This window comes from Pinus tabuliformis, chromosome X (genome assembly GCF_031772625.1).
Source record: "Pinus tabuliformis cultivar Carrire ecotype Pingquan chromosome X, CPIR1, whole genome shotgun sequence".
In the NCBI taxonomy this organism is placed as follows: domain Eukaryota; kingdom Viridiplantae; phylum Streptophyta; class Pinopsida; order Pinales; family Pinaceae; genus Pinus; species Pinus tabuliformis.
In genome coordinates this window covers 108,321,270-108,336,967 of record NC_142308.1, presented here as the reverse complement: position 1 = coordinate 108,336,967, position 15,698 = coordinate 108,321,270, and positions in this window count along the sequence as shown.

Genomic DNA, 15,698 nt, shown 5'->3' with positions numbered 1-15,698 from the left:
GCAGCCCCTTTTAATGTAGAGGGAAATAATTTCATTTTCTAGGGATCGGTGATATATAGTCATATCCTCTACACGGCACATCAAATTCAAACAGGAATGCATCTGGATCTTCTGATGTAATGCCATGGAATGTAGGGATGTGCTGAAGAGGAATTGCTTTCATATGTGCATTAGCTGCAGTATCCACAATGGGTTATTGCAGTGTAGAGGTTTGGGTGTTTGGCTGGTTTTGGGCCATTTGGTCAAATATATGCCAATAACCTTCTGGGATATCTAGGAGCGTATTCCTAGGTTGTCGAGGGGGAATGGCTCTAACAGGAATGGTCTTGATAGCACTTCCTTTATCTGGGATAATGAGAGTGCCTAATGTCTGGGGGGATTCAGGTTCTTGAATTTCGTTATAAATGATTTTTACAGCACTTCCCTTATCTGGATTGCTCAATGGCTGAATTACCCCAAGGGGAGATCTTGGTTCTTCAGTCTCTCTGGTTTCTCCTCTTCCTTCACAGAGGTTGCTAAGGTTCCCTTCTTGTAATGATTTTGGGCTAGAATTTTCAATTTCTTGAAAATATTGCTCTTCGGTTTGACTATGCACCTCGGCAAAGGCTACAAATGGTGATCCTGTGGCCTGAAGGGAACTAGTAGGCTGTCTAGAAGTAACTTTTCTAGGTCCTACCGAAGGCTTAGATTCTGCTTTCTTAAGGATTTCATCTATAAAGGTCGATCGTCCAAGGGTCACCGGCCCCTTAGCTTTATCAGGATTGGGTAGAGGTTTAGGGTTCTTTTCATGCTTTTTCTGCTTAGTCATGCACACAAATCAACTGCTAGGTTCTACCCAAATAGAATAGCAACAAATCTATAGGAAAGCAAGTAGGGGAGCAGGGCTATTGCATACTCCACATTCAGGTTTTTACCTTCCATTTTTAAAACCCAACCCTTTCCTAATAGGATCTTACACTACTCTGAAAAGAGACAAATGGCTACACTCTTCCCTGACAACGGCGCCAAAATGTCGAGCTGTAAAAAGGGTCTTTTTCACCTCTAATTACCTCACATTAACTTGTCAATCCAGGAACGATTTGTTATTTCAAAGAGTGTACTCAGTTTGAGGCTGGCATTTGCCAGAGTAATGCTAGTAGTATAGTTCTCAGAATACAAGAGTAAACGGATGCTTAAAACAAGATCTACTTTCAGCAAAGTACTTTAAAGCCTAAATCATGCATTCGGAAAACTAAGCAGTTTATCAGTCAAGGGTCCAGTAACAGTAACTCATCCCTCTGTAAACTGATGTAATTAAAGATAATCAAGGATCAGATCATCAATCTGGGAACTAGACAACAAATGTCAATGCCCGCTACAGTTTCAGATCGTTCTACACACCAAAGCAATGAGAATGCAAATAACAGGAAATGGAACAACAACTAGGAAATGGAACAGTAACTAAGAAATGGAACAACAACTAGAAAATGTAACAACAACTGATTCTTATAAATAGCAACACTTTAATCTATAGGAATAATTGCAGCAATTGTATCCTACAGAAATCAAATAGCAATCTTTACTCTAGGAATAAATCGAACAGCACAAGGAAATACAACAACAACTTATTAGTAATGAAATATAGAACAGCACTTGGAACCAAATGTAAATGCACAGTAAACTAAGATAAATAACACACATGGCACACCTTAGTATTGAAAAAAACAGTAATCTGATTTCGGTACTACAAATATCAATCTTAGTTATAAAGAATAATGATTGTAATTTGTAATCGAACAACAATATCAGTTCAATCAGCAATCACAATTAAATGTAATCTATAGATGAATACAGTAATACCAATTTATGATTGTTACAACATGGGTACTTTGTAATTGAACAACAATAGCATTCTGTAAAGACCGACAATGTTATATTAATGATTAAAGGAACAGCAATGCGTTAGAGAGTCAGAATGAACAATCCGAAATTCCTGTCACAGAGAACGATATTACTCAGTCGAACATGAATAAAATATAACAGAGTCGTGATGTAAAATAACAAAATGCATCAGATTACCGAACAAAGCTGATAATGAAAACCATGCACGAACTAAAGATAATGATACAGGAGTAAGTGTTCCACCAGGGTTGGGCCCTTAGCCTCTAGGGACACACCGCTTGAAATTAATCTAGGATCAAAGACGGAACAGCAACCAGATTTATATTAAAGCATTAAAACAGAGTTACATTGAATCACTTCTCAACGAGAGTCGATGATCAAAGTTTCAAATACAAAGAAAAGTTACATAGAAAAAATAACAGCAGATCGTCGCCCGGGCCAGCAGTGTTGCCCCTTTTTATAACAGCTAAAGTGAAGATATCAAGGATGCAAAAATAGTTAAGGCAGCGATCCCTAAAGATCAAAGGATCCTGAGGGATTCACCAAACTGTTAATTCCCAGTTATCCGTTTGTTTTCTTGCGCCGAGTCGATATCTCCTTTTCCTTTCCTTGGCTGATATGTTTTAATTTAGATCCCCTTGTTTGCATATAGTTCCCTGCCAAAGGGATAGCAGTTAACATGGCCCTGTCTTTTTCTTTGGAACGGAAATCTTTCGTTTTTCCCTTTTCTTGCATAAGAAATAGCAATTATTAGTGTTTTCGTGTTGCGTATAAATCCTATATATTTTGTCATGATTGCTTATTATCTATCTAGTTCATGATGCAAAGAGGTTACGAGTTCTAAAGAAAATATGACAAAATAATCAATAAAAACATACCTTCTTCAGTACTCCACACACGTGACATGTCCTCTTCCTCTTCTTGTGTCTTGGGACACTATTCAGCAGATAACCTCACACCTACAGGAATAGGAACCTTCACTGGTTTACTATCCTGCATATTAAACCTCTGCAATATTTTCTCGACATACTTCCTCTGGTTTAACCAGAGCTTCCTCTTTGTTCGATCTCTTTTAATTTCCATGCCCAAAATATAGTTTGAAGAACCAAGATCTTTCATGTCGAATTTGGAGGACAATTAGGTCTTCAAATCCTGGATAATTTCTTTGTCATTTCCAACCAGTGACATATCATCCACATACAAGACCAAATAAATAACACGGTCACCAATTAATTTAAAATACACACAGTGATATGCTTTGCTTCTAGTGAAGCCAAGTCCCCATATAAATGTATCAAATTTTTGATACCACATCCTTGGTGACTGTTTTAACCCATACAGAGATTTCTTTAACTTGCATACCAGTTCTTTCTTACCCATCACCGCAAAGGCTTCAGATTGCTTCATGTAGATCTCCTCTTCCAGATCCCCATGAAGAAATGTTGTCTTCACATCCATCTGTTCTACCTCAAAATCAAAAGCGGAAACAATAGATAAAAGTAATCTAATAGAAGTTACTTTGGCAACAAGTGAAAAAATATCACCAAAATCAATTCCCCACATCTGGGAATAACCTTTTGCTACCAACCGAGCTTTGTATTTCTCCACCTTTCCTTCTGCATTTGTCTTCTTCTTGAACACCCATTTGCTTCCAATGGGTTTGCTTCTAACCGGAAACTCCACCAGATCCCAAGCCTCATTTTTGTGCAAATATGCCATTTCATCAACCATGGCCTCTTTCCAGAGTTTTCCATCCTCTGAATCTACTGCTTCCTTCACAGTTTTGGGATCATCATCAGTAATAGATAAAGCAAAATTTGAATAGAAAGCAAATGGACTATACCTTTCTGGCTGCCTTCTTTCTCGAACTAATCTTCTTACACCCAGAGTTTGTGGCTCTTCATCTTCTGATTCCTCCTCTGCTGTAGAGTCTGATTCTTCCTCCTTTAGCTCAAACTCTATCTTCTCAGGTTCCTTTGGTTGGACTTCATGTTTAATAACATCTTTTACCTCTCTGAACACCACATCTCGGTTGTACACAACCTTCCTTGTTACAGGGTTCCAAAGCTTATAACCAATAAAGCCTCAAACCCCTTATGATCCCCCCCCGCTACCCAATCGGTGCAACGAAGGGGGGCTCCGCCCCCCCTTTAACCCCCTAGTTAACTAGGTGGGCTAGTTGTGGAAAGAATATAACACAACCCAACATTTTTGGATGTGATGGTTTTCAGTCCATGGTATTGGATGCTTCCGCATATATAAATATGTATTGTAACATTGAAAGGAACATAATGAAAAATCAAGCTGGTAGTCCCGGTTTTTGGATCGAGGGGAAAATCTCTGTGTATATGTGTTTTATGTGTTATGCTCTCACATTATTTATTTTCTGTTTTAGAATTCGTATGCAGGTAATTTCTGTATGGGGTTAAAACCTACATTTGGTATCAGAGATATTTTGGCTTCAAGGGGACACCTTTGTTGCTAAGGGGTTTTGCTTGGGCCTGTGGTTGACCCTGTTCAGTGGGAGATCTACGGGATCGATTCTGGTGGTGAAAGAAGATGGCGAGCAGTGGAAAGATAGAGATCGAGAAATTTAATGGTGAGAGTTTTGAGTTGTGGAAACTCAAGATGGAGGATCTGTTGGTGGATAAAGATCAGTGGATCATGATAGATCCAGGTATTAAACCAACAGGAGTGTCTGATGAAGAATGGAAGAAGTTGGATCGGAAGGCAAAGAGCACAATACGATTGTGTGTCTTAGATTCATTACAGTTGAATATCTCAGGGGAAGCTTCTGCGAAGGCTTTGTGGGACAAGTTAGGGACTTTGTACCAATCTAAGTCTCTGGTGAATAAATTGTTCCTGCAGAAAAAGTTGTATAACCTGAGGATGAAATATGGAGACTCGGTGACAGAGCATCTGAACGCATTTAATACTGTGGTAAGTGAGTTAGCATCTGTTGATATTAAAATTTTAGATGAAGATAAGTGCATCCGTTTGTTGTGTTCTCTACGAGATTCGTGGGATATTCTGGTTATTGCAATAGGTAGCAATGCAACTGACTTATAGTTTGATGAAATAGTCTCATCCTTGCTGATGGAGGAGATGAGACGCAAAAATATGGAGAGCCAAAATGGCGATGCCTTGTCTATACGAGGACAGTCCCAGAACAGAAACAAAAATAAGTCATCGAGTGGGAGATCTAAATCTAGAGGGAGATCTAAATCTCCAGGAAAACCTATAAAGTTGGTGTGCTGGAAATGCGGAAAGGAAGGTCACTACAAAAGGGACTGTAAATCTAAAGCTCCTGATAAAGGAAAGGGATCTGATGATGCTCCTTCTGCATAGGCAAAAATCACCTCAGATGAAGGTCGGGATGTTTACTTGGCTTCTTCAAGTACACATGTAGATCATGAGGCATGGTTGATTGACTTAGGTGCATCCTTTCACTTCACTCCCCACAGAGAGTGGTTCTGCAAGTATGAGAAATATGATGGTGGTGATGTCTTCTTAGGGGATGATAGGAAGGCTAGAATCATTGGTTGTGGAAAAGTAAAGTTGAAGTTGCAAGGTGGAACGGTTATAACACTTCCGGGTGTTCTGCATATTCCTGCATTGGTTAGAAATCTGATTTTTGTAAGAAAGTTGTATGATGTAGGTGTCAAAATAGTGTTTGAGAAGGATAGCTGCAAATGGTTTGAGAAGCACTGGTATTAATGCGGGGAGTTTGGATTGGATCTCTATACAAGCTGCAAGGTAGCACTGTTGTTGATGGGTGCAACAGTTTTGTGGTTCCTGAAAGTGGAGTAGAAAATCTAGTGGTCTCTAGAGAGGAGACCATGTTGTGGCATCAAAGGCTTGGACATATTGGAGAGAAGTGCCTTCGAATACTTCATGGTAAAGGTATGGTATAAGATATGAGTAATAGCTCTCTGGATTTTGATTTCTGTGAAAATTGTGTATATGGGAAGCATAATCAGGTGAGTTTCCCCTCTGGTGGTAAGAGGGCGAAACAGATTTTAGAGCTTGTGCACAGTGATGTGTTTGGACCTGCGAAGGTTCCATAACTAGGTAAGTCTGTGTATAGATGACTTCTCAAGGAATACATGGATATATTTCCTTAAGAAGAAATCTGAAATCTTTGACAGGTTTAAATAATTTAAGGCTCTGGTGGAAAACCAGACAGAGAAGAAGATAAAAGTACTGAGGATAGATAACGGTGGAGAGTTTTGCAGTAAGGAATTTGAAGAATTCTGTAAGAAGTGTGGAATAGCACAACAAAAGACTACTCCATATACACCTCACAAAATGGAGTTGCAGAAAGAATGAACAAGACATTCATGGAAAGGGCAAGAAACATGCTCAGTGGTACCGGGTTAGGACAGGAATTCTGGGTAGAGGCGGTGGAGACATCATGTTACCTGATCAATAGATCACCTTCATCAGCGTTGGAGGATAAGACTCAACAAGAGGTATGGACTAGTAAGAAACCCTCTCTTTCACATCTGAGGGTATTTGGATGTGATGGATATGTACATGTTTCAAAGGAGAAACAAACCAAGTTGGATAGTAAATCTGAAAAGTGCATCTTTATTGGGCATAAGGATGGTTTAAAGGTTTATAAGCTTTGGAACCCAGTAACAAGGAAGGTTGTGTACAATCGAGATGTGGTGTTTAGAGAGGTGAAAGATGTTATTAAACATGAAGTCGAACCAAAGGAACCTGAGAAGATAAAGTTTGAGCTATAGGAGGAACATTCATACTCTACAGCAGAGGAGGAATCAGAAGATGAAGAGCCACAAACTCTTAGGTGTGAGAAGATTAGTTTGAGAAAGAAGGCAACCAGAAAGGTATAGTCCATCTGCTTTCTGTTCAAATTTTGTTTTATCTATTACTGATGATGATCCCAAAACTGTGAAGGAAACAATAGATTCAGAGGATGGAATACTCTAGAAAGAGACCATGGTTGATGAAATGGCATCTTTGCACAAAAATGAGGCTTGGGATCTGGTGGAGTTGCCAGCTGGAAGGAAACCTATTGGCAGCAAATGGGTGTTCAAGAAGAAGACAAACGCAGAAGGCAAGGTGGAGAAATACAAAGCTCAGTTGGTAGCAAAAGGTTATTCCCAGGTTCCAGGAATTGATTTTAGTGATATTTTTTCTGTTTTTGCCAAGGTAACTTCTATTAGATTACTTTTATGTGTTGCTACTGCTTTTGATTTTGAGGTAGAACAGATGGATGTGAAGACAACATTTCCTCATGGGTATCTGGAAGAGGAGATCTACATGAAGCAACCTCAAGGTTTTGAAGTGAAGGGTAAGAAAGAAATGGTATGCAAGTTAAAGAAGTCTTTGTATGGGTTAAAACAATCACCAAAGATGTGGTATCAGAAATTTGATAAATTTATACGGGGACTTGGCTTCACCAGAAGCAAAGCAGATCACTATGTGTATTTTAAATTAATTGGTGACCATGTTATTTATCTGGTCTTGTATGTGGATGATATGTTGTTGGTTGGAAATGACAAAGAAATTATGCAGGATTTGAAGACCCATTTGTCCTCCAAATTTGACATGAAAGATTTGTTGGCATTATGATAAATGTGTTGTACTTGATGGCAACCCACTTGTAGCAAAACAACTCATTTGTACATGGTAACTAGATGAATCTACATAAGAGATATCAGATGTGACAAAATGCATGACAATAGTATTTATAGATGTGATGAAATGCAAGGCAGCTTCAAGGAATCAGTTCAGAAGGCAACTCTCTCAGATGAAAGATCACAGTATAGCAGGTAAATAGCAAGAAGGAAAAAGAAAGGTATACGCAAGTTCACTATATACCAAGTCGCGTATACATGCGGGTTCACTATATACCAAGTTGCATAATGCTATATGCAGGCTCACTATATACCAAGTCACGTATACACACAGGTTCACTATATACATGTATAATGTACACACGCACTTTCACAGAAGGAAAGGTGCGTACATGTCGGAAACTAAGCATTGGTCCGTGGTATTTGGACCATGGTATTTTGGTATTGGTCCATGGTATTTGGTCCGAGGTATTGACCCCAGGTATTGGGTCCAAGGTTTCGGTCCTACGTGGTTTTCGACCATGGTATTGAGAGAGGCCTAAACCTATATAAGGAGAAGAAGATCATTAGGCCAAAGTGCAAGTGTGCAAGTGATGAATATCTGATGAAGTGTGAGATCCAGTATACAGGTTATGGGTTTGTGATGCTTTGCTTGATCTGAACCAAGGATGCACCTATGTGGATGATGATGAATGATGGATCGGGATCTTAAAGCTTGGAATGTATTATAATTATGTGGTTTGATCATGGATAGACTAGATCTGAATAATGATGCATGTTTTATTCTATAAATGTTATGATCTTGGTATGATTAAGTTCTGGAATAGCTGCAAAGTTATGAGTTAATATTTGTAGATCTGTACGCGGGTTCGCTTTGGTAAATGCGTGTATACATGCTGGTTCGGTTCATCAGAGTAGGGTATATATTATAAAATGTGATATCTAGATTTGCAGTTGGTTCTAGTGGTTGTTACAGAGTTCTAGGTTTTGCTCTGTGACTATTTTTTGATGACAAGGCTTCAGTGATACAATTGTTGGGTGATTCAGAGATTGATGATTGAGTGCAATGGTTGTGTTTCAGTGGTGATTGATTTTGAGATTCAATGTTGATGATGGGTCCAGTATGAAAATTGGATGAAACGTGGCCTTCACATTATGGTGTTATGTTCCAAGAGTATCCAGTCTGAAAATTTATGAAATGTGGTACCTGGAGGAAGAAAGAAGGTCGTAGCGTTCTGTAGGTCGACACCTACATACTAGTAAATATATCGGCTAGTACAAGAGATATGTAGTTGTCGCTCCTTTCCAGTAGAAACTGGAGAATGAAAGAAGGTTGTAGCCTTCTACAGGTAGAAGCCTACATACTGGTATGAGTCTGCACCAGTACATTATTGTAAGCAGATTTTCTTATTATTAAAAGAAGACAAAGACGATAGCAACAGGTGGTTTTTACCCACATTGGGTTTCCACCTTAAATCTTGGTGTTCATGTGTGATGCTTATGTGTGATGGTTCTTTCTGTTATTAACTGCACATGGTTACTATTTAATGTTTAATAAAATACTGATACTCAGATTAAAGATCAACATATGATGAATTAACAGAATCATTAGTTTGTTGGATATAAACTTGTTTCCTTAAACATAGTTGCCTACACACACGGGTTGTCTCCATTGAAGTAGCGTATATGAAATTGAGTAAGAAAAGAAAAATATTATTGACTTTACTAATACTGATTCACCCCATTCCCCCTCTCAGTATTATTTCTAACAATTGGTATCATAACGGGTCCTTTGGTAGAAGCTTGATCGCTTGAAGGAGATCCGTAGAACATCAAGAAAGAAGCTAAAGAAGAAAGTGCCTCAGAAGAAGAAGACATCTTAGAGGAACTATGACAATGAGAGAATCGATTGGGGAATATGTGGAAGCAACACTTCAGATTCAGAATCACCTTAGAATAAATATGAACAAGCAAAAGAACTATCAGGTATGAATTTGTTATCCTCTGGTGATACATTTCTCCATCCATTTGAAGATGATGAAAGTGATAGCGAAACAACTGAATTTTCTCTTATGGGTGAGGAAGAAAGATATCAAATAGAGGCAGAATTTAAAAGGCTTATGGACAAAATTAGAGATCAACAAGATCTATTGGACGGGAAAGTGCCTCCAAAGAAGAAGCTACCAAACTAAAAGCTCAACTCGAGGAAGGAAACAAGGTAAGGAAGCAATTAAAGGAAAAGGAAGATCAATGTCAAAAGCTACAGGATGAAGTGACATCATTAAGAAATGAAGTAAATGAAAGGAGCACAACAATCAAGAAACTTAGAGATATATCCAGTTACTATGAAAGTCTTGAAGCCAAGATCCTCTGGTTAAGAGAAGATCTTGAAGAATCAAATAAGCAGAATAAATAACTACTCCAAGCTCTTGACTAAGAAAGAAAATGAAGTTCTTGAATTAAGACATTAGTTGGAAGAAGGAAGAAAAGATGAAGGAATCATGAAGAAGCATTATCTTGAAAAGGAAGAGCAACACTGGGTTGAAGTAAATATTTTAAAAGATAAATTAGAAGAAAAGGATAAGCTCTTACGATTTCAAGATAGCACTAAGATCTTGGATGATATTCTTAGTATTCAAAGGTCTCCTGCTATCAAAATGGGTCTTGGTTTTCATGAATATGTTGAAGGTGAATCTAGTTCACAAAGTAAGACAAGGAACTCTAATGCAAAATCTGAAATGCTCAACAAGGAGATGAGAGGTCAATCCCATCAACAACCAAGGAAAGAAATTCTTCAAAGAAAATATTCTACTCCTAACTTTGGAAGTGATAGTTGGTTATTTCCTTAAATGAATAATGTTGAATGTTATAATTTTCGGCATGGTGCAGCCAGATGTAGAAGTAGAATGGTTCAAGACCATCACATAGAAAGATCATCACGTTCCAGGTACTTTAAGGGATATTTTTTTTTCTTGCAATATGTTTGGTCACAAGCCATTGACTGCTATAGAAGGAATAGGAAACATATGAGATGTTATGCATGTAACAAGCTTGGACACATTGAAAAGGAATGCATGGACAAAGTACAGGCACCATACCAAAAGGAGAAAACATCATCACACTTGAAGATATGGAAGAAGAAGGAAGTGCAGTCAGAAAGATGTGGCACAGCACAATGTATAGACATGACAGACTCAGAGGAAGCTAAAGTGTGAAACTTCAATGTTCTAAATCTCATACGCAAGTTTCATGAAGATAAGTCGCGTATATACGCGAGTTAGACACTGCACAGTCGCGTATATGTTAGTTTGAGGAAAAGCAATGGGACAGACTCAGGAAAAAGGGTCTGATATGGTTCAATCAATTGTTTGCTCTGTTTGATGATGGTTACAATATGCTAATAATGTGTGGAAATTTATTGATACTCATAAGATGTTGTTTTTTATCCTCACAAGTTAACTTGATGTATATCTGATTGATGATGATGCCTTGATAATTCTCGCTGATATATGCATGATTAGATCTCACAGTGAATAGATGGAACAGGTTCAGGGGGAGAACATGCTATTCTTCTAATAAAGCATTGTTGGCATTATGTTTAGAAGTCTTTAGTACCTAATCAATGATGATGATGCTTATATGACTAAATGATACATCTTGCTATGATATGGTTATGAGTTTCCCATGACAAAATCTCATATGATTCTTGGGGCCACATAGTTGGTGTATAGATCAGATTTATGGATGATTCTATATTGATGCATATATACAGACTTCATTATTTGATGATGAGTCACTCATGCTATTGTTGTCAAGCCTTCAAAGATGCATAAATATCATATAGTAAAATTATGATGCAGGATTATTATAGTTCTTGGCTCTCACATGGTTGAGGATTATTGTTGTTGATGATATCAAGAAATCTTGACAAATGACCATAAGATCATGGCTTGCTAGATACATATTGATATCTCTTTTATGGATATACAGTATGATGGATACATGGATGATTACTTAATTTGCATATTGTTGGTTGGCCAAGAGAATGGTGTTATTACAAGTCGCATGGAGACATAGCTATTTGAAGACATGGATATTCGAATACATGGATTACTTAATCACTTTGAGTTCTTACCTTATGATGATAGGTTGATACTCACATATGTTTATTATCATGGTTGATGCTTATCAGATGTGGGATGTTCCCTAATGATGATACTTGGTTGATATATTGAAGGTTCTTTCATACTGTTATTAAAGATAATGTTATGATCATAAATAATGACTATGGTGTTTTCACATACAGATGATATGATGTGAATGATTAGAGATATGACATATGCTGAGGTTATGATAAGTCTCCTTCTACTAATTAAATGAAGCAATTTGATCTTGATGAACTCAAGAGGATGAGTTGATATCTATATGCAGACATACTTTGTCACATGTTGACACTATCATATCTTGGGGACTAATGACGGACATATACAGGTTGCTGGTCTGGATGCTATTGAAAGATGCTTATGGAACAGAAAACATACATGGTGTACGATAGTTGTTGATGACTATCATGGTCTTCTTTAGATATTTGGTCTCTCTTATAAATGTCATGTATATCATTCGATGTAAAGGTCATATCAAGACCCATGATGTAATAGTTTGTCTCTGTCTATTGTAGTCTTTTGATGAATCCCTTTTGGTCATATGATGTATTTTGTACCCCCACTATGCATGGGAAGGATGATGTAATATTTTAGTCATGTATAAACAATTGGTATCTAATTTATCCCCACTTGGTTGGGAGAATGAATGTATGTATGAGTCATTGGTGATAGGAAGGTCAAACTCACATAGTTGAGTTATAGAGTCATGTTATTTTCTTGAAAATATTTTCAGACTCTGCATGTGCTCAGGGGGAGCATGGATGATACAGTACATCTCAGCATGAACAAAGGGGGGGTTCAATCAAATAATTTAGCATGTGCCTGGGGAGGCATGATTAATATTCAGCTATTCAGATATGAAAGACTTCTGCTCTTAGGGGGAGAAGATCTTGGTCCGCCCTTTGCCCTTGATGTCAAAGGGGGAGAGTAACTTGGTGTTGTTGTTGTCATCAAGTCCAAAGGGGGAGATTGTTGGCATTATGATAAATGTGTTGTAATTGATGGCAACCCACTTGTAGCAAAACAACTCACTTGTACATGGTAACTAGATGAATCTACAGAAGAGATATTAGATGTGACAGAATGCATGATAGTACTATTTATAGATGTGATGAAATGCAGGACAACTTCAAGGAATCAGTTCAGAAGGCAACTCTCTCAGATGAAAGATCACAGTATAGCAGGTAAACAGCAAGAATGAAGAAAGAAATGTATATGTAGGTTCACTATATACCAAGTCACGTATACATGCAGGTTCACTATATACCAAGTCACGTATACACGCAGGTTCACTATATACCAAGTCGTGTAATGTTATACGCAGGTTCACTATATACCAAGTCGTGTATACACGCAGGTTCACTATATACAAAGACGTGTATAATGTACACACGCATTTTCACAAAAGGAAAGGCGCGTACATGTCAAAAACTAAGCTTTGGTCCGTGGTATTTGGACCATGGTATTTTGGTATTGGTCCATGGTATTTGGTCCGAGGTATTGACCCCAGGTATTGAGTCCAAGGTATCGGTCTTATGTGGTTTTGGACCATGGTATTGAGAGAGGCCTAAACCTATATAAGGAGAAGAAGATCATTAGGCCAAAGTGCAAGTGAGCAAGTGATGAATATCTGATGAAGTGTGAGATCCAGTATGTAGGTTATGGGTTTGTGATGCTTTGCTTGATTTGAACCAAGGATGCACCTATGTGGATGATGATGAATGATGGATCGGGATCTTAAGGCTTGGAATGTATTATCATTATGTGGTTTGATCATGGATATACTAGATCTGAATACTGATGCATGTTTTATTCTATAAATGTTATGATCTAGGTATGATTAATGTCTGGAATAGCTGCAAAGTTATGAGTTAATATTTGCAGATCTGTACACGGGTTCACTTTGGTAAAAGCACATATACACGTTGGTTCGGTTCATCAGAGTAGCGTATATATTATAAAATGTGATATCTGAATTTGCAATTGGTTCTAGTGGTTGTTGCAGAGTTTTGGGTTCTGCTCTGTGACTGTGTTTTGATGATAGGGCTTCAGTGATTCAATTGTTGGGTGATTCAAAGATTGATGATTGAGTGCAATGGTTGTGTTGTAGTGGTGATTGATTTTTAGCTTCAATTTTGTTGATGGGTCCAGTATGAAAATTGGATGAGACGTGGCCTTCAGATTATGGTGTTGTGTTCCAAGAGTATCCAATCTTAAAATTTATGAAACGTGGTACCTGGAGGAAGAAAGAAGGTCTAGCCTTCTGTAGGTCGGCACCTATGTACTAGTGAATATATCGACTAGTACAAGAGCTATGGAGTTGTAGCTCCTTTCCAATAGAAGCGGGAGAATGAAAGAATATTGTAGCTTTCTGCAGGTAGAAGCCTGCATACTGGTATGAGTCTACACCAGTACATTGTTGTAAGCAAATTTTCTTATTATTAAAAGAGGACAGAGATGACAGTAACACGTGGTTTTTACCCACATTGGGTTTCCACCTTACATCTTGGTGTTCATGTGTGATGCTTATGTGTGATGGTTCTTTCTGTTATTAATTGCACATGGTTATTGTGTAATGTTTAATAAAGTACTGATACTCAAATTAAAGATCATCATATGATGAATTAATAGAATCATTAGTTTGTTGGATATACGCTTGTTTCCTTAAACATAGTTGCATACACACGTGGGTTGTCTTCATTGAAGTAGCGTATATGAAATTGAGTAAGAAAAGAAAAATATTATTGACTTGACTAATAATGATTCACCCCTCCCCTAGTATTATTTCTAACAAGATCTTGGTGCTGCAAACTATATTTTGGGCATGGAAATTAAAAGAGATCGGACAAAGAGGAAGCTTTGGTTAAACCAGAGGAAGTATGTCGAGACAATATTACAGAGGTTTAATATGCAAGATAGTAAACTGATGAAGGTTCCTATTCCTATAGGTGTAAATTTATCTATTGAATAGTGTCCCAAGACACAAGAAGAGGAAGAGGATATGTCCCATGTTCCATATGCAAGTGTAGTCGGTAGCCTGATGTATGCGATGGTCTCTACTAGACTAGACATTGCACATGTAGTGGGAGTATTGAGCAAGTTTGTGTCAAAAACAAAGAAAGGAGCATTGGACAGCAGTGAAGTGGGTTTTCAGGTATTTCCATGGCACTAGTGATTATGGTTTGTGCTACCAAGGAAGACCAGGATTGGACAGAGTGTTCGATATTCGTGGCTTTGTTGATGCAAACCGGGCTAGAGATCTGGATCAGAGAAGATTTACAATTGGGTATATGTTTAACCTATTTGGAGGTGCAGTCAGTTGGATGAGTAAGAAACAATCTGTAGTGGCACTATCAACTACAGAGGCAGAATACATGGCAGCCATTCATCCAAGCAAGGAAGCAGTTTGGTTGTAGAGATTGTGTTCAAGTATGGGGTTAGTACAGGGAGCTATAAGGACAGACTGTGACAACCAAAGTGCAATTTTCTTGGTAAAGAAACCTGCATATCATTCAAAGACAAAGCACATTGATGTTCAATATCACTTTGTGAGGGATATGATAGAAGACAAAAAGGTGTTGTTGTTAAAGGTGGACACTTTGAAGAATATTGCAGATGCATTGAAAAAATTTGTGAGCTTTGAGAAGTTCTCTTGGTGTAGAGAAACAATGGGCATTGTAGGGCTGGATAAATGATTAAGCTCTCTTGTGGCCCCCTGTGGAAAGAAAACAACAAGTGGGAGAATGTTGGGTTGTGTTATATTCTTTCCATGACTAGCCCACGTAGTTAATCGGGGGGTTAGAGGGGGGGCGGAATCCCCGCCCCCTTCATTGCACTGATTACGTAGTGAGGGGGTCACAAGGGGTTTTGAGGGGTGTAGGTAACCCCACTTTATGGGGTTTGGGGCAATGCCCCAGAAAATTTTGGTTTTGGAACCTATGTTAGGATGGGCGGACCCACCTATGGTTTTGTGCATGATTTTTGCACATGGTTTTGGACGTGATGGTTTTCAGTCCATGGTTTTGGACGCGATGGTTGTTGGTCCATGGTA